Below are 14,903 nucleotides of genomic sequence, written 5' to 3'. Positions count from 1 at the left end.
GACATAATATATTATTACTAAGAATTACAATATACGAACCATAAACTGGAATTATTCGTGTCACGCTGGGACAACTGGGTCAACTATGTAACACCCCACAGGCCAGATTTTATTTTTACAAATCTATGATTGTATGATATTGAAAACAACAGTATGAACAAATATGGAGTGATCTTTTCATTGTTTGTTTTTATGTGTATAACAAATCTTAAAATACGGCACTTTAAACAGACATGCTTGGGTGTTGTATGTATACAGGATCTGTAAATTATGTTATGTATGCTTGTTGCAAAATAAAATGTCAATAAAAATATAATAAAAAAATTAAAAGAATTACAATATGCGACTAAAATTAAAATATATCCACTTATTATGTACCGAAAAATTAACTTCCCTTTTCCTCTGCGATTTCTGAAAAAGTCAACAAACACGTCACAGCTCGTGAACTCGGAAATTTCAGAAACTTTCCACTTACGAGGTCGTGAATACGACATGAGGGGGCGTTCATATGGGCCAAACTCATAAACACGGTAAACACGGCCCCATTTGAAGGCACCATTAGTATTCACAGAGGGAAATGTGTCACTATATAGTGCCCTGAAAAATTCCCATGATGTAACAAAACAAGGAGCATTAATGAATGTACAGTACACTACTTTCTGCTCACAGTCCCACAATGCATCACATTTTATAGATGTGAAAAATTGCAGTGTTGAAATCAGTATCAAAGAGGACATATCATGAAAACTCACCTTTTCAGTGCTTGTGTACATACATTTTGGGTATCTGGAGAGAATGCCTAACAACCCACAAACTGAGAAATAAGACAACCCAGTCAGTTTTTTGTGGGCTGTCTAGATCAGAAAACATGTCACTTGCAGGCTCATTAGAATATATCGCCCACAGCTTGAGAACTACCTTTGCAAAGGTGCACCATATTTTACGAGCAAGCCAATCAGAGCAGACTGGGCTTTTTTTGGGGGAGGGCGGCTTAAAGAGACAGGCGTTAAAACATTGAATACAGGTATATTCAGTGTTTTTTTAACATAAAAGCATTTAAAAATGTTGTAGTAGAAACCCAAAATATAAGTATGAACCTGAAAATGAGCATATGTGCCTTTTAAAGTTAAATAATACAAGCCAACACGTGATCTGCAGATTAATAGATAAATATTCAACTTAAAATAAACAATGGATGCATTTAATACGCTAATATGTTACATGTAGTTCTTTCATTTTCTTCACAGTTAAAATGATCGTTTATTTATGGTGAACATGGACAAACAAACACCACAAAACAAAAACAAAAAGGTTCCAGACATTTTAATGCGACTTCAGCTGCTGTTGATAAGAGAGCATGACCTGTAGGTCTGACTTCACTGAGAGCTGTTTATCTATCTTGTTTTTATGTATACCAGGGATGAGAGAGCCAGATCACACATATATGATTATGGGAACGTGCACAATAATAGAACCATCCATCCATCCTCCACAAGCAGCCACTATCTTGTCAAATCATCTTGAAATTAGGTATGTAAATTGAGATTAAAGGGTCAGTTCACCCAAACTACAGAAAAATGTCCACACTAGTGAGGGTAATTATATTCTAGAAGTTTAGCTATGCACATCTTTTTTCCTTGTGCTTGAGATATAAAAGTGTCACCATTACTCAGGATAATCCTGCCTCGCTATCAACTGTTTTCATTGGACACACTTTTTTTACTAAAAGTGTAGTTCCAGTGAAAACCGTTGAAAGCATATGTGGATTATTCAGAGTAACCAGGACGCTTTTTATTTTATATGTCTTTTTAATGCTGCAAGAAGTGGGCAGTAAAACCATCTAAGTTGATACTCGAGGTAAATGAAAATTATAATAATATTTTTTTTTTGTAATTTGGATGAACTGACTCTTTAGGTTCTGTAGTTCCCCCCCTAATGTACATCCCTAGCAGAACCACCTACGCTTTAAGTGCTGGTAATAAACAAAATCCTGTAACGCATTGCTATTATGATCATAAACGTTGTAAATCTACAGTATTGTCCAATTACATGCAGCGTTTAAACAGCGCCAGCGTGTTGTGTTTGCGATAGGCTGTGTAATAGTGTAATAACTCTGTCCCTCTGTACGACGGCCAGGGAGGCTGTGTTTAAATGAGACGGTTCTGCTACATTAGCTTCATAACACCATAATCCTTTCTCCATAAACCATTACATGCGCCGCAACATTTCTGATTTATGGGGGGTAGAGAATCAATGGGAAAAAATTAATGCTCGCAAAACGTCCCAGGGACAATATTGAGCAGATTTTAATTGTGATTTCGTTCAAGTGGCTGTTAGCTGGATGATGAATGGGAGCTAACCTTCCACTCTGCCGAGCACTGGAGAGAGTCTTTAATATGACAATTAAGTGTCTGTCCTTTAGATTTTATTGTATCTTTCTCTCTCTATCTTCTGGGGCCACTCTGTCCTCCCTCCTCCTTTTCTTTTACCTCCCACCCACTCTCTCCTTTTCCCCTCTCTCTCTTCACATCACTTCATCTGTACAGTGCGGCTTTTGCGCAGATTAAATTGAGACTCCAGTTTTCTCCATCTCAGAGCACTTACTTATGTTTTATGACACACACTAAGTCAATTTTATGTTGTTATTGATTTTTCTTCCCCCCTCCTCTTATTACCCTCTTGCTTAAATCGACACAAACCATTTTGCCTTTTGCTCCCTGATTCTTCTCTGACTCTTGTCTTGTTGTGACCTTAAGTGTACGACCAAGACACAGAATACCATCTGTGAGGAGGTGTGTGTGCGTGTGTGTGTGTGTGTGTGTTTGTGTTGAATCTGAAAAAGTGTAGTTCCCCTCAGAGAAAAACCACTGATGTAAAATGAAAAGGTATGACCAGAAGGTGGCAGGTTCAACTCAGGAAGTGTCACTCAAAACTTCACTTCTCTGCAAAAATGCAAAACCTTACCAAGTATATTTGTCTAATTATTAGACGAAATATGTCATAACGCTTAACATAAGACACAATCACCTAACAAAGCTTGTTTTCAGACAATGCATCTTGAATATCTTGTGAAGTGAAACACTACTTTTGAGCATTACAGGTTAATAATGACACAGCCCTTCATGATACTAGTGAAATACAGCTCAAAATGTGTTTTACCAGCTAATTTCAAGATGTCTTTTTTATCTTGAAAGGCCTAAATGTTACATCTTATTTCAAGAAATCTTACCAAGAGAATTTTCACTTGTTCCATTGGCAATTGTTTTGTTTACTTATTACAAGCAAAAACACCTTGTATTTTTTTTAACTTATTTTTAGAGTGGCTTTTTTTTTTTTTCAAGTGTTGCATTTAAGGATTCAAACACCCATCTTTTTTCACCTGTAGCATTGAAATAGATTGAGTTGCCTTATCCCACTACTACACCTGACAGGATAAAGTTTTTCAGATATTTTAGTAAAAGTGGATGAGGGGGAAAAAAAACTTCTCCCTTCCCTCATAAGGCACAGTGTCGGCTCCAAATACTTTCATAGAAATTAATTGTTTTCACGAGTTGTTTGTTGTTGAAAACGTGGCTTGGAGGGATTTTTAATTTCACCTTCATCATTAAGAGTGACAATACCTCTGGCACAATGCAAGCGGTCGTGTGTATTTATTCACAAGTGTCTCCGCGAAAACCGAGCCAACAAGATTGAAGGCCAAAATTTTCAATGATTGTGTGAAGCATTACAGGATTCTCACTCAATAGAAATTAACAAAATGGAGTGAACATAGCCAGTAAACAATTAGAAACAATAATGAGACAAACAAATTATGACAAAGTAAATCTTTTTTATTTAACAGCACCTCTATTTACACTTCCTTTCCAGTTTCATTGCCTTAAGCAGAACTAACTGGTAAGTGCGTGGGGGTTAAATGCAATAAGAGCTGGCTTGATCTCAATCAATTTGTCCCTGTCTGTTGGCAGGTGCCCAGGCTTCGCCGTGTCCCGGTCCCCAGCGTTGGCTCCATCAGGACTCCCAGCAAAGAGCTAAGCGGCAGCATCAATGTGACCATTTAGAGCGTGATCTGTGCAGATGCGGTAGGGAGGTCGGGGCCATTGTGCGGCCCTCCTCCCTCTTGCCTTTCACTTCACCCTCTAGGACGCCGTCCACATCAAAGTTGTTATTGAGGCCCCTCAATCGGAAATCCCGGTTTGGCAGGGAAGCGAGGTCTTTGAGAAAAGAATGAGGGCCTTGACCCAACATGGGCGACTAAATCGGCCCGTCGACAGCCAAGAGGAAGATTAATACTAATAGGGCCTCTTTACACCTGGCGCTAACAAGCATCTCATATCTGGACTGAGTTGAGATTGTGTTTACACCTGACCTTAAAATGCATTTACAGTTGAATCTTTTTTTTTATTATTTATTTTTTTACAAAGATTGCCACTAATGTCCCATTGAATAGATTTCACACATGCTTCAAAGTTGTTTTTTTCATCCATAAATTACATTTTGATTATTATCAATTTCCCTGAAACCTCTTTAAGGTACATTTTGTTGACAATTTATTTGTACTGAATTGTATTTTTTTAAAGTCTTATTGATAATATTTTTATGGAGACAAATATTTTTTTGAAATAATACACGCACAGAGCTTTTAGAAAGGTGCCATATAAAAGTCTTACTTTTCCAAAGAAAAAAAAATATTATATTATGAATTTGAATTATTATTCATTTTAAAAATGTTGGCGGGTCCAAAATGAATATTTGTTTATCTCTGTGGAAGGTATTTGACGTTCTAACAAGGCTTCTAACAAGGTGTGACATCTAGTGGCTGAATGTTATTATATTTCTATGTTATATTTGAGGTGGCTTTAGCTCAGAGTGGTCGTCCTTTAACAACAAGGTTGGCGGTTCGATCCCCGGCTCCCACTGTCTGCATGTTGAAGTGTCCTTGAGCGAGAAACTGAACCCCAAGTTGCTCCCTGGGCGCTTTACAGGATGGATTAAATGCAGAGGTCAGATTTAACGTATGTACCTGTATACATATGACTAATCTAATAAAGTTTAAGTTATCAATGTTATCAGTTGCACCTTTAAACCCTAATGTTGTGTTTGGGGTCCTGAAGACCCCGGGCCCTCTTTAACAGCTCACACAAACCTGCTCAACATTGTTTGTATCACCTTGATACTTCATGACTTTAACTCATTTTATGAGAGTTGCTTAGAAACACGATTTTGAACCAATGGCATGTTTCTGTCTATTAAAAGCAGCTCAGTCAGTGTGCTCCAGTCCCCTTTGGAAGTTTGCTGTGAGAAGCACCTGATTCAGCTGCATACTGATAGAACCTGCATGGAGAACATGGTTACAACTAAACAGCAATTTATCTTTATTATAACCAGTGTTGTAATAACGATGCTTTATGGTTATTTCTGTTTTGTCGTCTTCATCAAATATGCATGCCCAGTTTGTGGCAAAGGGAAGGGTTACCACTTTATTACTTTTCTACATATTGTATTTTAATAAAGTCAGAAGAAAATAAAAAGATGGGGGAAAAAATGGTTGATTTTGCAATTATGATTTTGACACATACAGCAGGGTCGGGTGGTCTGTGGGACTCTAAACAACAAGGAAGTAAAGCAAATGTCAACAAAACAGAAGGGTTCAAACTTTATTAAGAGTGTTGTTTAAATTTTTGTTTGCACAAATAAAAATAAGCAGAAAAATAATCAAGAATCTTCTGGAGTTTAACACCCTGCTAGTGAACAAGAAACACTCAAGGCTGCAGCATAAGTAAATACAGTGATGACATGTTCCTGAAGTAGAAAAATCTAACATTTAATTAAATCAAACTTACATTTGTCAGGCAACTAACTCCCATAACACTGGGACAAGTTATCATGGACAAATATGTCTGAACACATCTATACTGTAGGTGGTTTTGGTGATTACATTTTCAAGGTGTCTTGTGTCTGATTATAGTCCCATCAGCAAAGACAGGTTCAAGGATACCATGGTTTTTCTAGTTCACCATCTGAAAGGGAAGAGGAAACTACATCATCTCCAACCTCAACAGCGAGGGAGAAAGGAAAGGAGAAAAAAGTGAGAGGGAGGAAGGGAGGGAGGGAGATGGAGGAGAAGGTGGCAGATAGTGGGATGTATGACTTCTTTCCTCTCTCCCTCTGTTTTTAAGCTCATGTGGAAAAAGCTTTTCAAATTATGATGTGGATTGACGTGCAGCAGCTGTCCCCTCTCCTGGGTCCTGTCCGTCACCTCGCCGGTCACCGCTGACAGCACTATGATGGATTAGGAATTGTCATCCAGGACGCTTGTCACTTGTTTACAAGTCGGCCATCCCTCATCTCTCACCACAGGCCTTATAATCTGGCCGACACTCCTCCAACCCCCCCCATCCCCCCACCCCGCTGCCAGACACGCTATACAAGACAACACCATACATTACAACAGCTTTTTTTTTTTTTCTTCTCTTCCCCCTAACCTTTCTCTCCCTCTCCCTCCTACATCCCTGGGCTGAACACAGTCAACACATTTAATGCATTAATATATGTGTTGTGTTCGCCAATCTCCCAGGGACTGGGGCGATGTCTTCTCCTGTCAACCTCTACCCCTGAGAACTGACTGGGTTTTATACAAACATCCCAGTGGGAGAGGGAGGGAGGCTCACATCTAACCTGCATGCTGTTATTTGAAGAATGGAGCTTTTAAATCTGTTGCCCAAAACTATGGACGATATATATATTCTCTATCACTAGAACCTCTGCTTTAGTGATGTGATAGTAGATAAAGATCTGTGTAGGATATAACCTCTGGTTGGTAATAATCAGGTATGTAGAATCACAGCGTTTTCCCCTCTTAAAATATTATTCTAAGGTGGGTTTTTTAATGTTAAAACGATAAGTAGTCAATTGATTTATTGATTATTATAATTGTTGAAATCCTCATTGAAGTTCATGAAGTGAAAAAAAATATTTTAGTTTGTTTTGTTATTATTTTTTATTTTATTTTATTTCCAGCTTCTCATGTGTGAAATTTGGCTTGATTTGTTTAATATAATTTTAAATTCAATATATTTGGATTTTGAACTATTTGTTGGACAAAACAAGCAATTTAAAGAAGTTACCTTGAGATGAGCATTTTTTTTTTTTTTTTTAGCCAATTCAATTTTCATTCCAAATGGTTTATTACAAAGAAATAATTGGCAAATAATCAATAAAACGTTGTTTTTAAATAATTTAAAATGTGTGTATTTTGTGGACAAACTTCTCTAATCACTTAACTTTTTGTTGTGTACATTTATCTGAACAGGTTTGCACAGTGGGAAGCGAAAAACAGTCAAGCCAATTTTCCGAAAGCTTTCAGACCCAATGATGTCGAGCCTGCGTCTCAGAAATATGGAGGAAGGAAGCCCCGCGGAGCACACTTTGATCTCTCTCTACAGCATCTCTGGATCTGCGGCCTGCTGTGGGAATGTGTGAGTTTATGCTCCCTCTGCAGGCATAGTCCAAACTGGAAGAGGAGCTAACCAGCCTGCCTCTCTAGCTTGGACTCGGCCGTGCCAGCTGTGCTCCTGCAGAGAGGATGAGTGGATGCCATCTACCCTGCACTGCTGAGACCCTCCCAGTGCTCCCAGTGTGGCCCTTGAGAGAGGCCATAATCTTCTCCTATCTGCCTTAATGGTTCCCTCTGTGGATGCTGAGATGGCAGGCCTGGGAGTGGGGGGAGGAGGGAGGGCGGCATGCTGGATCCTACCACGAGCATATTGTCATTAAATTAAAAATTTCTGAACACTCCCTTGCTCGTGGCATAACCGCCGCCGTGAGAGCGATCATAATTGGCTCTGAAAACACGCATAATTGCCTTCAGCTGGCGTTCTTTTACAGTTGACATTGTTGAGGCGACTGCGGGGCGATTGGTGAATTGAATATGCAGCTTGTTTCACAATGGCGGTCGTAATTGAAATATGGTACGTGTGAGTGGAAGATTACATTAAAGCTCCTAGATAATCACCTGACAGGGGAGTCATTGAATCGACAATCTGCCGCGGAGTTTCGGGGAGCGGGGCCAGAGCGAACAGGCCGAGGGAGGACGGGGAGGGAAGAGGGCGAGGGGGGTGAAGGGGGTGAGGGGTAAAGGAAGGCATCAGGCAGAATTAGAAGAAGGAAAAAAAAAAAAGCTCTTGGCTGGCTCACTTATTCAGAGCAGTCCTGGATTGCCAGGCTGGCATTCCTGGGCTCTTTCTATCACCACATTTATCCCGCTCCCTCCCACCCGCCCTCCCTATTCTCTCTTAGATGCTCACCCCTCCACTGCTTTGAGTAGACCACTTCCCCTTTAAGAGCTAACAGATGGCTAGCCGTTGCTGTTGCATTTTATCCTCATTTTCATTCATATTTTTATTGCTTTTTTTTCATTGTGGCAAAACCGCACCGTTCTCGTCACACACACACACACACAAGACTGCCTACACTCAGCTGAAACAGACGTTGAATTAACTCAGATTGCATGCTGGTGGTGATCTTCACTTCACCTTTAAGGCATCCTTTTATAGGAAGGAAGTATAACATCCCATGATTCAACTGGCATATTAATGTTTTGATTTCTTTGAAACTTCCTCACACCATTTTTTTTTTCTTTGTGACCGTCCTTTCACTTCCTCACCCTAATAGACAGCAGGAAGGGAAGTGTTATTTCACAACACACACACACACATTAGGCACATTACTGGAAAACTGATGCACAAAAGTAAAGAAAAGATGCTCCCATTCATCCTCAGTGCACGCTGCAGACTATCAGTGCTGCTGTTGTTGTTGCTGAGGTGAAAAACCTTGCAGGTGCCTCCTCTCTTTAATCTACTTCTCCCTTCACCATTATCTTATATTTGGGTATAAACACACAGACTGTGCAGCCCGATAATATGCAATTAAAAACAAAGATCATTAAAAAGTTATTGGTGTCTGCCTAATTACTATAACTTTACCCCCCTTATAATGAGCGTGCATGGGTATTGATTCGAAGCAAATCTCCCTTTCCTCCTGGAAAAAAGCAGGTAGTTACTTTGTGTTAAATCATTAATATAGTAATGATTTTTCCAGAACACTCTCAATTAAGACCGGAGCAGAAAATGACCCAGGGGAGTTGAAGCTCACGCTCTTAAAAGTGTGATGTTCCAAATATATCCTGGCTCTCTCTCGCCAGAGAATATGGATAGGGCCGAGCCGTGTCTCTGAATCATTTAAAGTGGAGCTGGTTGATTAGGATGTGTGTAAACGTGTTTCTGTGTTAAAGGTCTGCACCTTTAATGTAATACAGTATATGTACTAATACACTGCACCGCATAAGCAAGTAATAACCAGGCGATAGAAAGTGATGCAGTGGTCCGCTTTGACCTCCAGTAGGTGACAAAGACAAAGTCTGCCTGGATGAAAAATGGATGAAATATTAAAAGAAAGGCAGAGAAGTCCACTAATGCTAGCTATGCTAGATTTTTAAAGCCTGAAAACAGAGCCATGAGGAGGCACAGAGGTCTAGTTCTCTCTCAGAACACTTGAATTACAATATGCTGAAAGGTTATAATGGAATTTTTTGCCCAATGATGCCAAAAATATACTGCATACTTAAGCTTTAACCATATTCACCATTTTTTTTAGTGTGTTAGCGTGCTAACATTTGCTAATTAACACTGAACACAAAGTAGGCCTACAGATGTGTCACGGTCCTAGTGGTTTTTGTTAGAGTTTGTTTCCTGTTTTTAATTTGAAAGTCCTCTCCTCTTGTGTCTTGTCTGGTTTTACTTCCTGCCTTTGTTTGTTTCCCGCAATCAGATCCACCTGTCCCTAATTAGTGCTGCACTCCCCTCACCTCCTGCACACCTGTTCTCACTACCCAATTAGTCAGTTACACCACCTCAGTACCTATATGTTCTTTGTCAGTCTTTCGTCGTGTATGGAGTTTTGTTTTGCTTGGACTCTCAGTTTAGTAAGCCTTTTTGTTAATTAAATATCTTCGTTGAATCTGGTTGCATTTGGGCCTGTTATGCTCCCTGCACCGTGACAAGATGAGGCTGATGGGAATGTCATTTCGACCTATGATGGGAATCACCAAAGGCTTTCCAACCTATCTGAAGAGGAACATGAATATATGTTTTAAATTCCATGGCAATCCATCCAAAAATTGAGACAATTCAACTTCATAGTGCCGTTTGAAGAAAATGTCAGGTGATCTCCAAAGTTGTCAGGATAAAACGTCTTGGAACAATGAATGTCAGTAGAAAATGTTGTGTGCATTAAGTGAGAAGATTTCATTGGATAAGCGAAATATTGGACCTGCTGGTGGCGCTAGAGGAAAAGACAGAGGACAATTAAACTGAGCTCAAGGTCTCAAGTGTAAATCTCCAGGACATAATCGCCCTCTTCACACAGCGGATGATAAGGTAAGAGCAGATATGAAAGACTTCCTGTGTCTGTCATGGTTTTCAGGTTTGCATACATCAACTTGCTCGCCTTTGTAATTCAAATCCTGCTCCTCTGTGATCTCTGAACCTCCACCCAGACCCATCAGACCCCCTACCCCTCCCCCCCAACACTCCACTCTCCCCCAAAACGCTCCAACAATTAGGTCATTTGTCCGTCTATTATCTCAACACCTGCAAGAAAATCTGTCTCAATTTTCCCCTCTGCTTCTGATCTGGTCTCCCTCCCGTCTTCTTCCGCGGCCCCCACCGAGACGCCGGTTTGGCCCCCGAGCAGCTTCTGTCTCTGTCAGGTTGGCTCCTGGGCGCTGCCATCCCACCATGCATTGTGCCCATGCCAAGAGTCTGTGCCAGATCACACCCCTTTAGCACCGAATGCTTGTCGTGACCCTGCCTTTTCTTTTCTTTTCGCTCTTTCTCTGGCCCCTGTGCCAAACACACACACAGGGCTCAAGTAGGGATACACAAAAAACATCTCTCTCTCTCCTTCCTTTCACTCAGACCCATAATATTCACTTAGCGAGGACCAGGAGGGGTTGGAACAAAGGGACCTTTGGGGTTGGGCAGTGAGTCGTTATAGTCTCCATAACCACAGTTTACAGCAGCTTACTTTTCAAATGCCTGACATTTTACTTCCTATTCCTTAGATTTGTTCGGGCGGGTACAGTGCGTCATCTTTGTTTGACTTCATCACACGTAAAGAGCCATTTTCACCCGGTTTAATGTCATCGCCTTGGTAACCAGCAGGTTTTTGGCAACAACGCAAAAACGGCCAATTTGTCAATGGAATGTGTGAAGTGTCAATATAAATCTATCTAACTCCGCCTGGGCCCCATTCAGGACATCATTTTTCATATGCATATGGGAATTTTTGGTGTATTACTTTCTCACACTTTTTTTTTTAACAGCCAGTGACAGATTAGACAGAAGCTCCAGCTCAGGGGTCCCAGTGGAGTGAGTGTGTGGGGGGGGGGGAGTCGAAGGAAGAGAGGTGAGGGCCGAGAGCTGGTTTTGTGGGAGGAAGCAGTTGGGTACCAATGTATGGATGAAAACATTCAAGCTCTGTTCTTACAGTAGGCATTTAAAGCCTCTTGGGTTGTTGCTCCAGTGGTTTCTGAATGGGTGTCCAGCAAAATGAGAAACTGTTTCACCAAATTACGATCCTTAAGAGTTCAGTCCCGGTTGATTTGGTGACTCCTATGGTTAGTGGAAGTACCACAAGTTGGGTTTAATGCTAGAGGTCTCAGAATTATGATGTGACAACGCAATGGTTATCGTTCAGCCAGTGGGGCAACCTCCGGGTCTGAAAAGTGAAGCCAATGCTGAAGTGCCTTACACTTGCATTCTCTCTAACAGCCGGCAGGGGGCGACTCCTCTGGTTGCTAAAAGAAGTCTGGTTGTATAGAAGTCTATGAGAAAATGAGCCTACTTCTCACTTGATTTATTACCTCAGTAAACATCGTAAACATGAGTTTATGGTCTCAATCGCAATCTTTAATACAGCATGATGTTCATTTAGTAAATTATGGTCCCATTTAGAGTCAAATAGACCATAAAGCAGGGGATGCTTTAGGGTGCGGCTACCTGGTGATTGACAGGTCGCTACCACGGCGTTGTCCGGTCTGGGAGTTGTTTTTGTTTTTGTTGTGTAACTTTAACTCTTTCATAAAAGTTAATATTAACATTTTGGTCGCTTAATATGTCTTATTCAGTGTTTAGTTGTGCTTAGCTCCACCCTCTCGTGTCACTTCTGGTTGCAATAAAACCAAGATGGTGACGGCCAAAATGCCAATCTCGAGGCTTCAAAACGTTAGGGTGACTGCGTCCATTTCTTATATGCAGTCTATGCGTTTAGCACAAAAGCGGTTAGATTTAGGGAAAGCTCATCTTTTTTGGGTTAAAATAAGTAGATTGGTAAGCTTAGGGGACCTTCATCGTAATAACCATAATACAATTTTAAACACATAGCGGTCTGCCATGTTAAGCCCAATGTTTTGCTGACCCATCCATCCATCCAGACCTCTCTCCACATAGACATTGTCACTGTATAACAATGTCACATAACTTCCTCCTTTGCTCCCAGCATATGGCTGCTAAAGAGCTTTAGTTGTCATTTCAACATTAAAGGGGCTGTTTGTAAGAATCAGAAATTGCTTGTTAACAGCAACACCTGTGGCCGTTAAGTCAAGAAAAGTCAGCGTCCTGTTGCTCGCGCTTGTGTTCGCTCTACATAGACATGAACGAGCATCGGTCAAAACAGTGAAGCGACACACGTCAGCTAAAAGCACAATATCACTCTATATTTCACCTGCTTGGCAGTAATGTTAGCTGACCAGACGAAGGTCTCTCCATGAATCAATGCTGATCCTAGTGTTGGCTTTTCCTGCCTCAGCCTCCCGACCGCGGCCGGAGGGAACAGGGGAGACACCGGAGTTTTGGTCGGAGACGATAACGTTTCTCTCTGTGGAGCCCCGTCACTTCACAAGACACGGGAAACCTCTGTTGGTCTGGAGGAGCTGCAGCAGTTATTTCTGCACAAACGTCCACTGTACATTCACTAGATATTCTCAGAGCTAAACTAACTCTTCTGAAGTGTGTAGTGTGCGCGCATGCACGTCAGGGGGAGCGAGCTGAGCGAGTGAGAATGAGCGCGATGTATGAGTGAAGGCAAGCAGGCAGAGGAGCAGAGGAGCAGAGTACAGCAGAGACTCCGATCCTGGAGACCAAAGCTATGGTCTCCCCCGCGTCCTCCGACCGCGGCCAACACTGTTTAACAGACGGGCTTCACTAGATAGAACTTTGCGGTTTTGGTGCTTCCGTGTAGTTTGTGTTGGAGTCTTGTCTGAACAGCGTAGCCACACGTGAGCGCGCATGCGACACCGACCCGCAATGATTTATACGTGTAAAAAGTTAAAAACAGTCCCTTTTACATATTTCATTCTGGGGTGCTTGCAGAAAGAACTGATGCTGTCTTTCTTCTTGGGTGGTCAGTTTCATATTTAGAGGTAATGTAACGCAACAGAATGTAAATACATTGAATTGCTAATGCTGAAAAAATATGCTGATCATAAATAGTATCAAAAACTCACTTTCATGAACTTGGTTCATGAAAGTGAGTTCAACTTTAAAGACTGAAAACAAACGACTAAAAAGACTTGAGGACAAAGCGCAGGCAGTAAAACTCTAACTAAACCAACAGCAACAAAGATCTCCACACTGCTGCGGCCTTGGGATAAAGACCGATGGGGGTCCATGACCTGTAATGATTTTTTACCTGAGGGTCCGTGACATGAAAATGTTTGAGCTCCCCTGCTGTACATACTTATGATCGCTGAAGAGCAGCGTGTCAAAGCATGGCATTTATGTTCATGTGACATTATCAAAATGCTCATATGACAGCACACCAATTATGAATCCTGACGAGGCGACACCGGAAAACATTTTGCACTTCCACTCTCGCTGACATGACCTTTTACTATGATCCTGCGTTCCTCCGATAGACGTCACCTCCTGTGCTGCCCCCCCCCCCCTCTATTTTTTTTTTCAATTCATAGCTCCGTCCTCTCTGCTTCCATCCCAAGGTAAATCCCATTGGGTGGATGCTTTGTTGTGGAAGCTTGTGAATGTTTTCGCTGCTGTTATTTATTGGCCCGCTGACAGGGCCATGAATTCCGGGCCAAAGTGAAACTCATATTGTTATCAAAAGCATAAAATTCCTATCACTTTAGGTGTCAGAGCAGAGACAAGAAAATGAAACAGGTACTCATAAAGGCAACAGGCGTCATAAATCAGCCGGAGGGGCCCGAGCACGGAGACGCTTGATTAAATAAGGGGAATTAGGTATTTTTGCAAAAGCGGGAAATAACATTGATCTATGCCCCTGTCAGTGGCGAGGCTTGACACCATTGTGTATTGTTTATTTGTCTTGTGTATTTATAGTATATCAATCTCCCTGTGACTGAATGATATGAGTGAGAGAAAACCCAGCCTCCTTTGGATGCCATGTGTTCTGCTGCTGGAAAACTAGGGACAGATTTATCCAGGATCTGAGTTTAGCCGTCTCCAGTTTCCTCAGCAATTGAAGCTCCAACCGTATCCTATAGCTTTGTTTACCAGGACACATGTGAAATGAGCCAATAGGACTACTGTTTTTCCTACAGCGCCATAGGCATCAAGAGGCAATTTAAGGTCAGTCAGGGGTGAGACACTGCACTAGTTTATACCAGGGTGCAATCAAATTTCATTGCGTTTTACGGGAAATCACTTTCGGGGAAATCATTTCTATTTTTCTACTGAGTGTCGGATATCTATTTAATAAGAGGAAGTCTTGTTGTTCGGAAAATGCAATAAATCTTCACACCTCACACTGCTAGAAAATTCTAACACAACAAACAATCCTTTACTTGTGTTGCCTGTTTCATTGGCACTTTG

The 14,903-nt window shown here is 41.3% G+C and overlaps 1 protein-coding gene across 1 annotated transcript in view; it reads left to right on the top strand.

Annotated features, from left to right (window-relative positions):
• The first annotated feature begins 8,939 nt into the window (after positions 1-8,939).
• sall3a (spalt-like transcription factor 3a) overlaps positions 8,940-14,903 on the top strand; it is an 88,209-nt gene continuing 82,245 nt past the window's right edge. The window contains exon 1 of the mRNA XM_074654731.1: positions 8,940-10,433. The gene's annotated coding sequence lies outside the window, so the exon portion shown is untranslated. The remainder of the gene's footprint in view (positions 10,434-14,903) is intronic.

Source organism: Sebastes fasciatus, chromosome 12 (genome assembly GCF_043250625.1).
Source record: "Sebastes fasciatus isolate fSebFas1 chromosome 12, fSebFas1.pri, whole genome shotgun sequence".
Lineage (NCBI taxonomy): Eukaryota > Metazoa > Chordata > Actinopteri > Perciformes > Sebastidae > Sebastes > Sebastes fasciatus.
The sequence above is the reverse complement of the archived record's forward strand: the minus strand, read 5'-3'. Positions and strand labels throughout refer to the sequence as shown.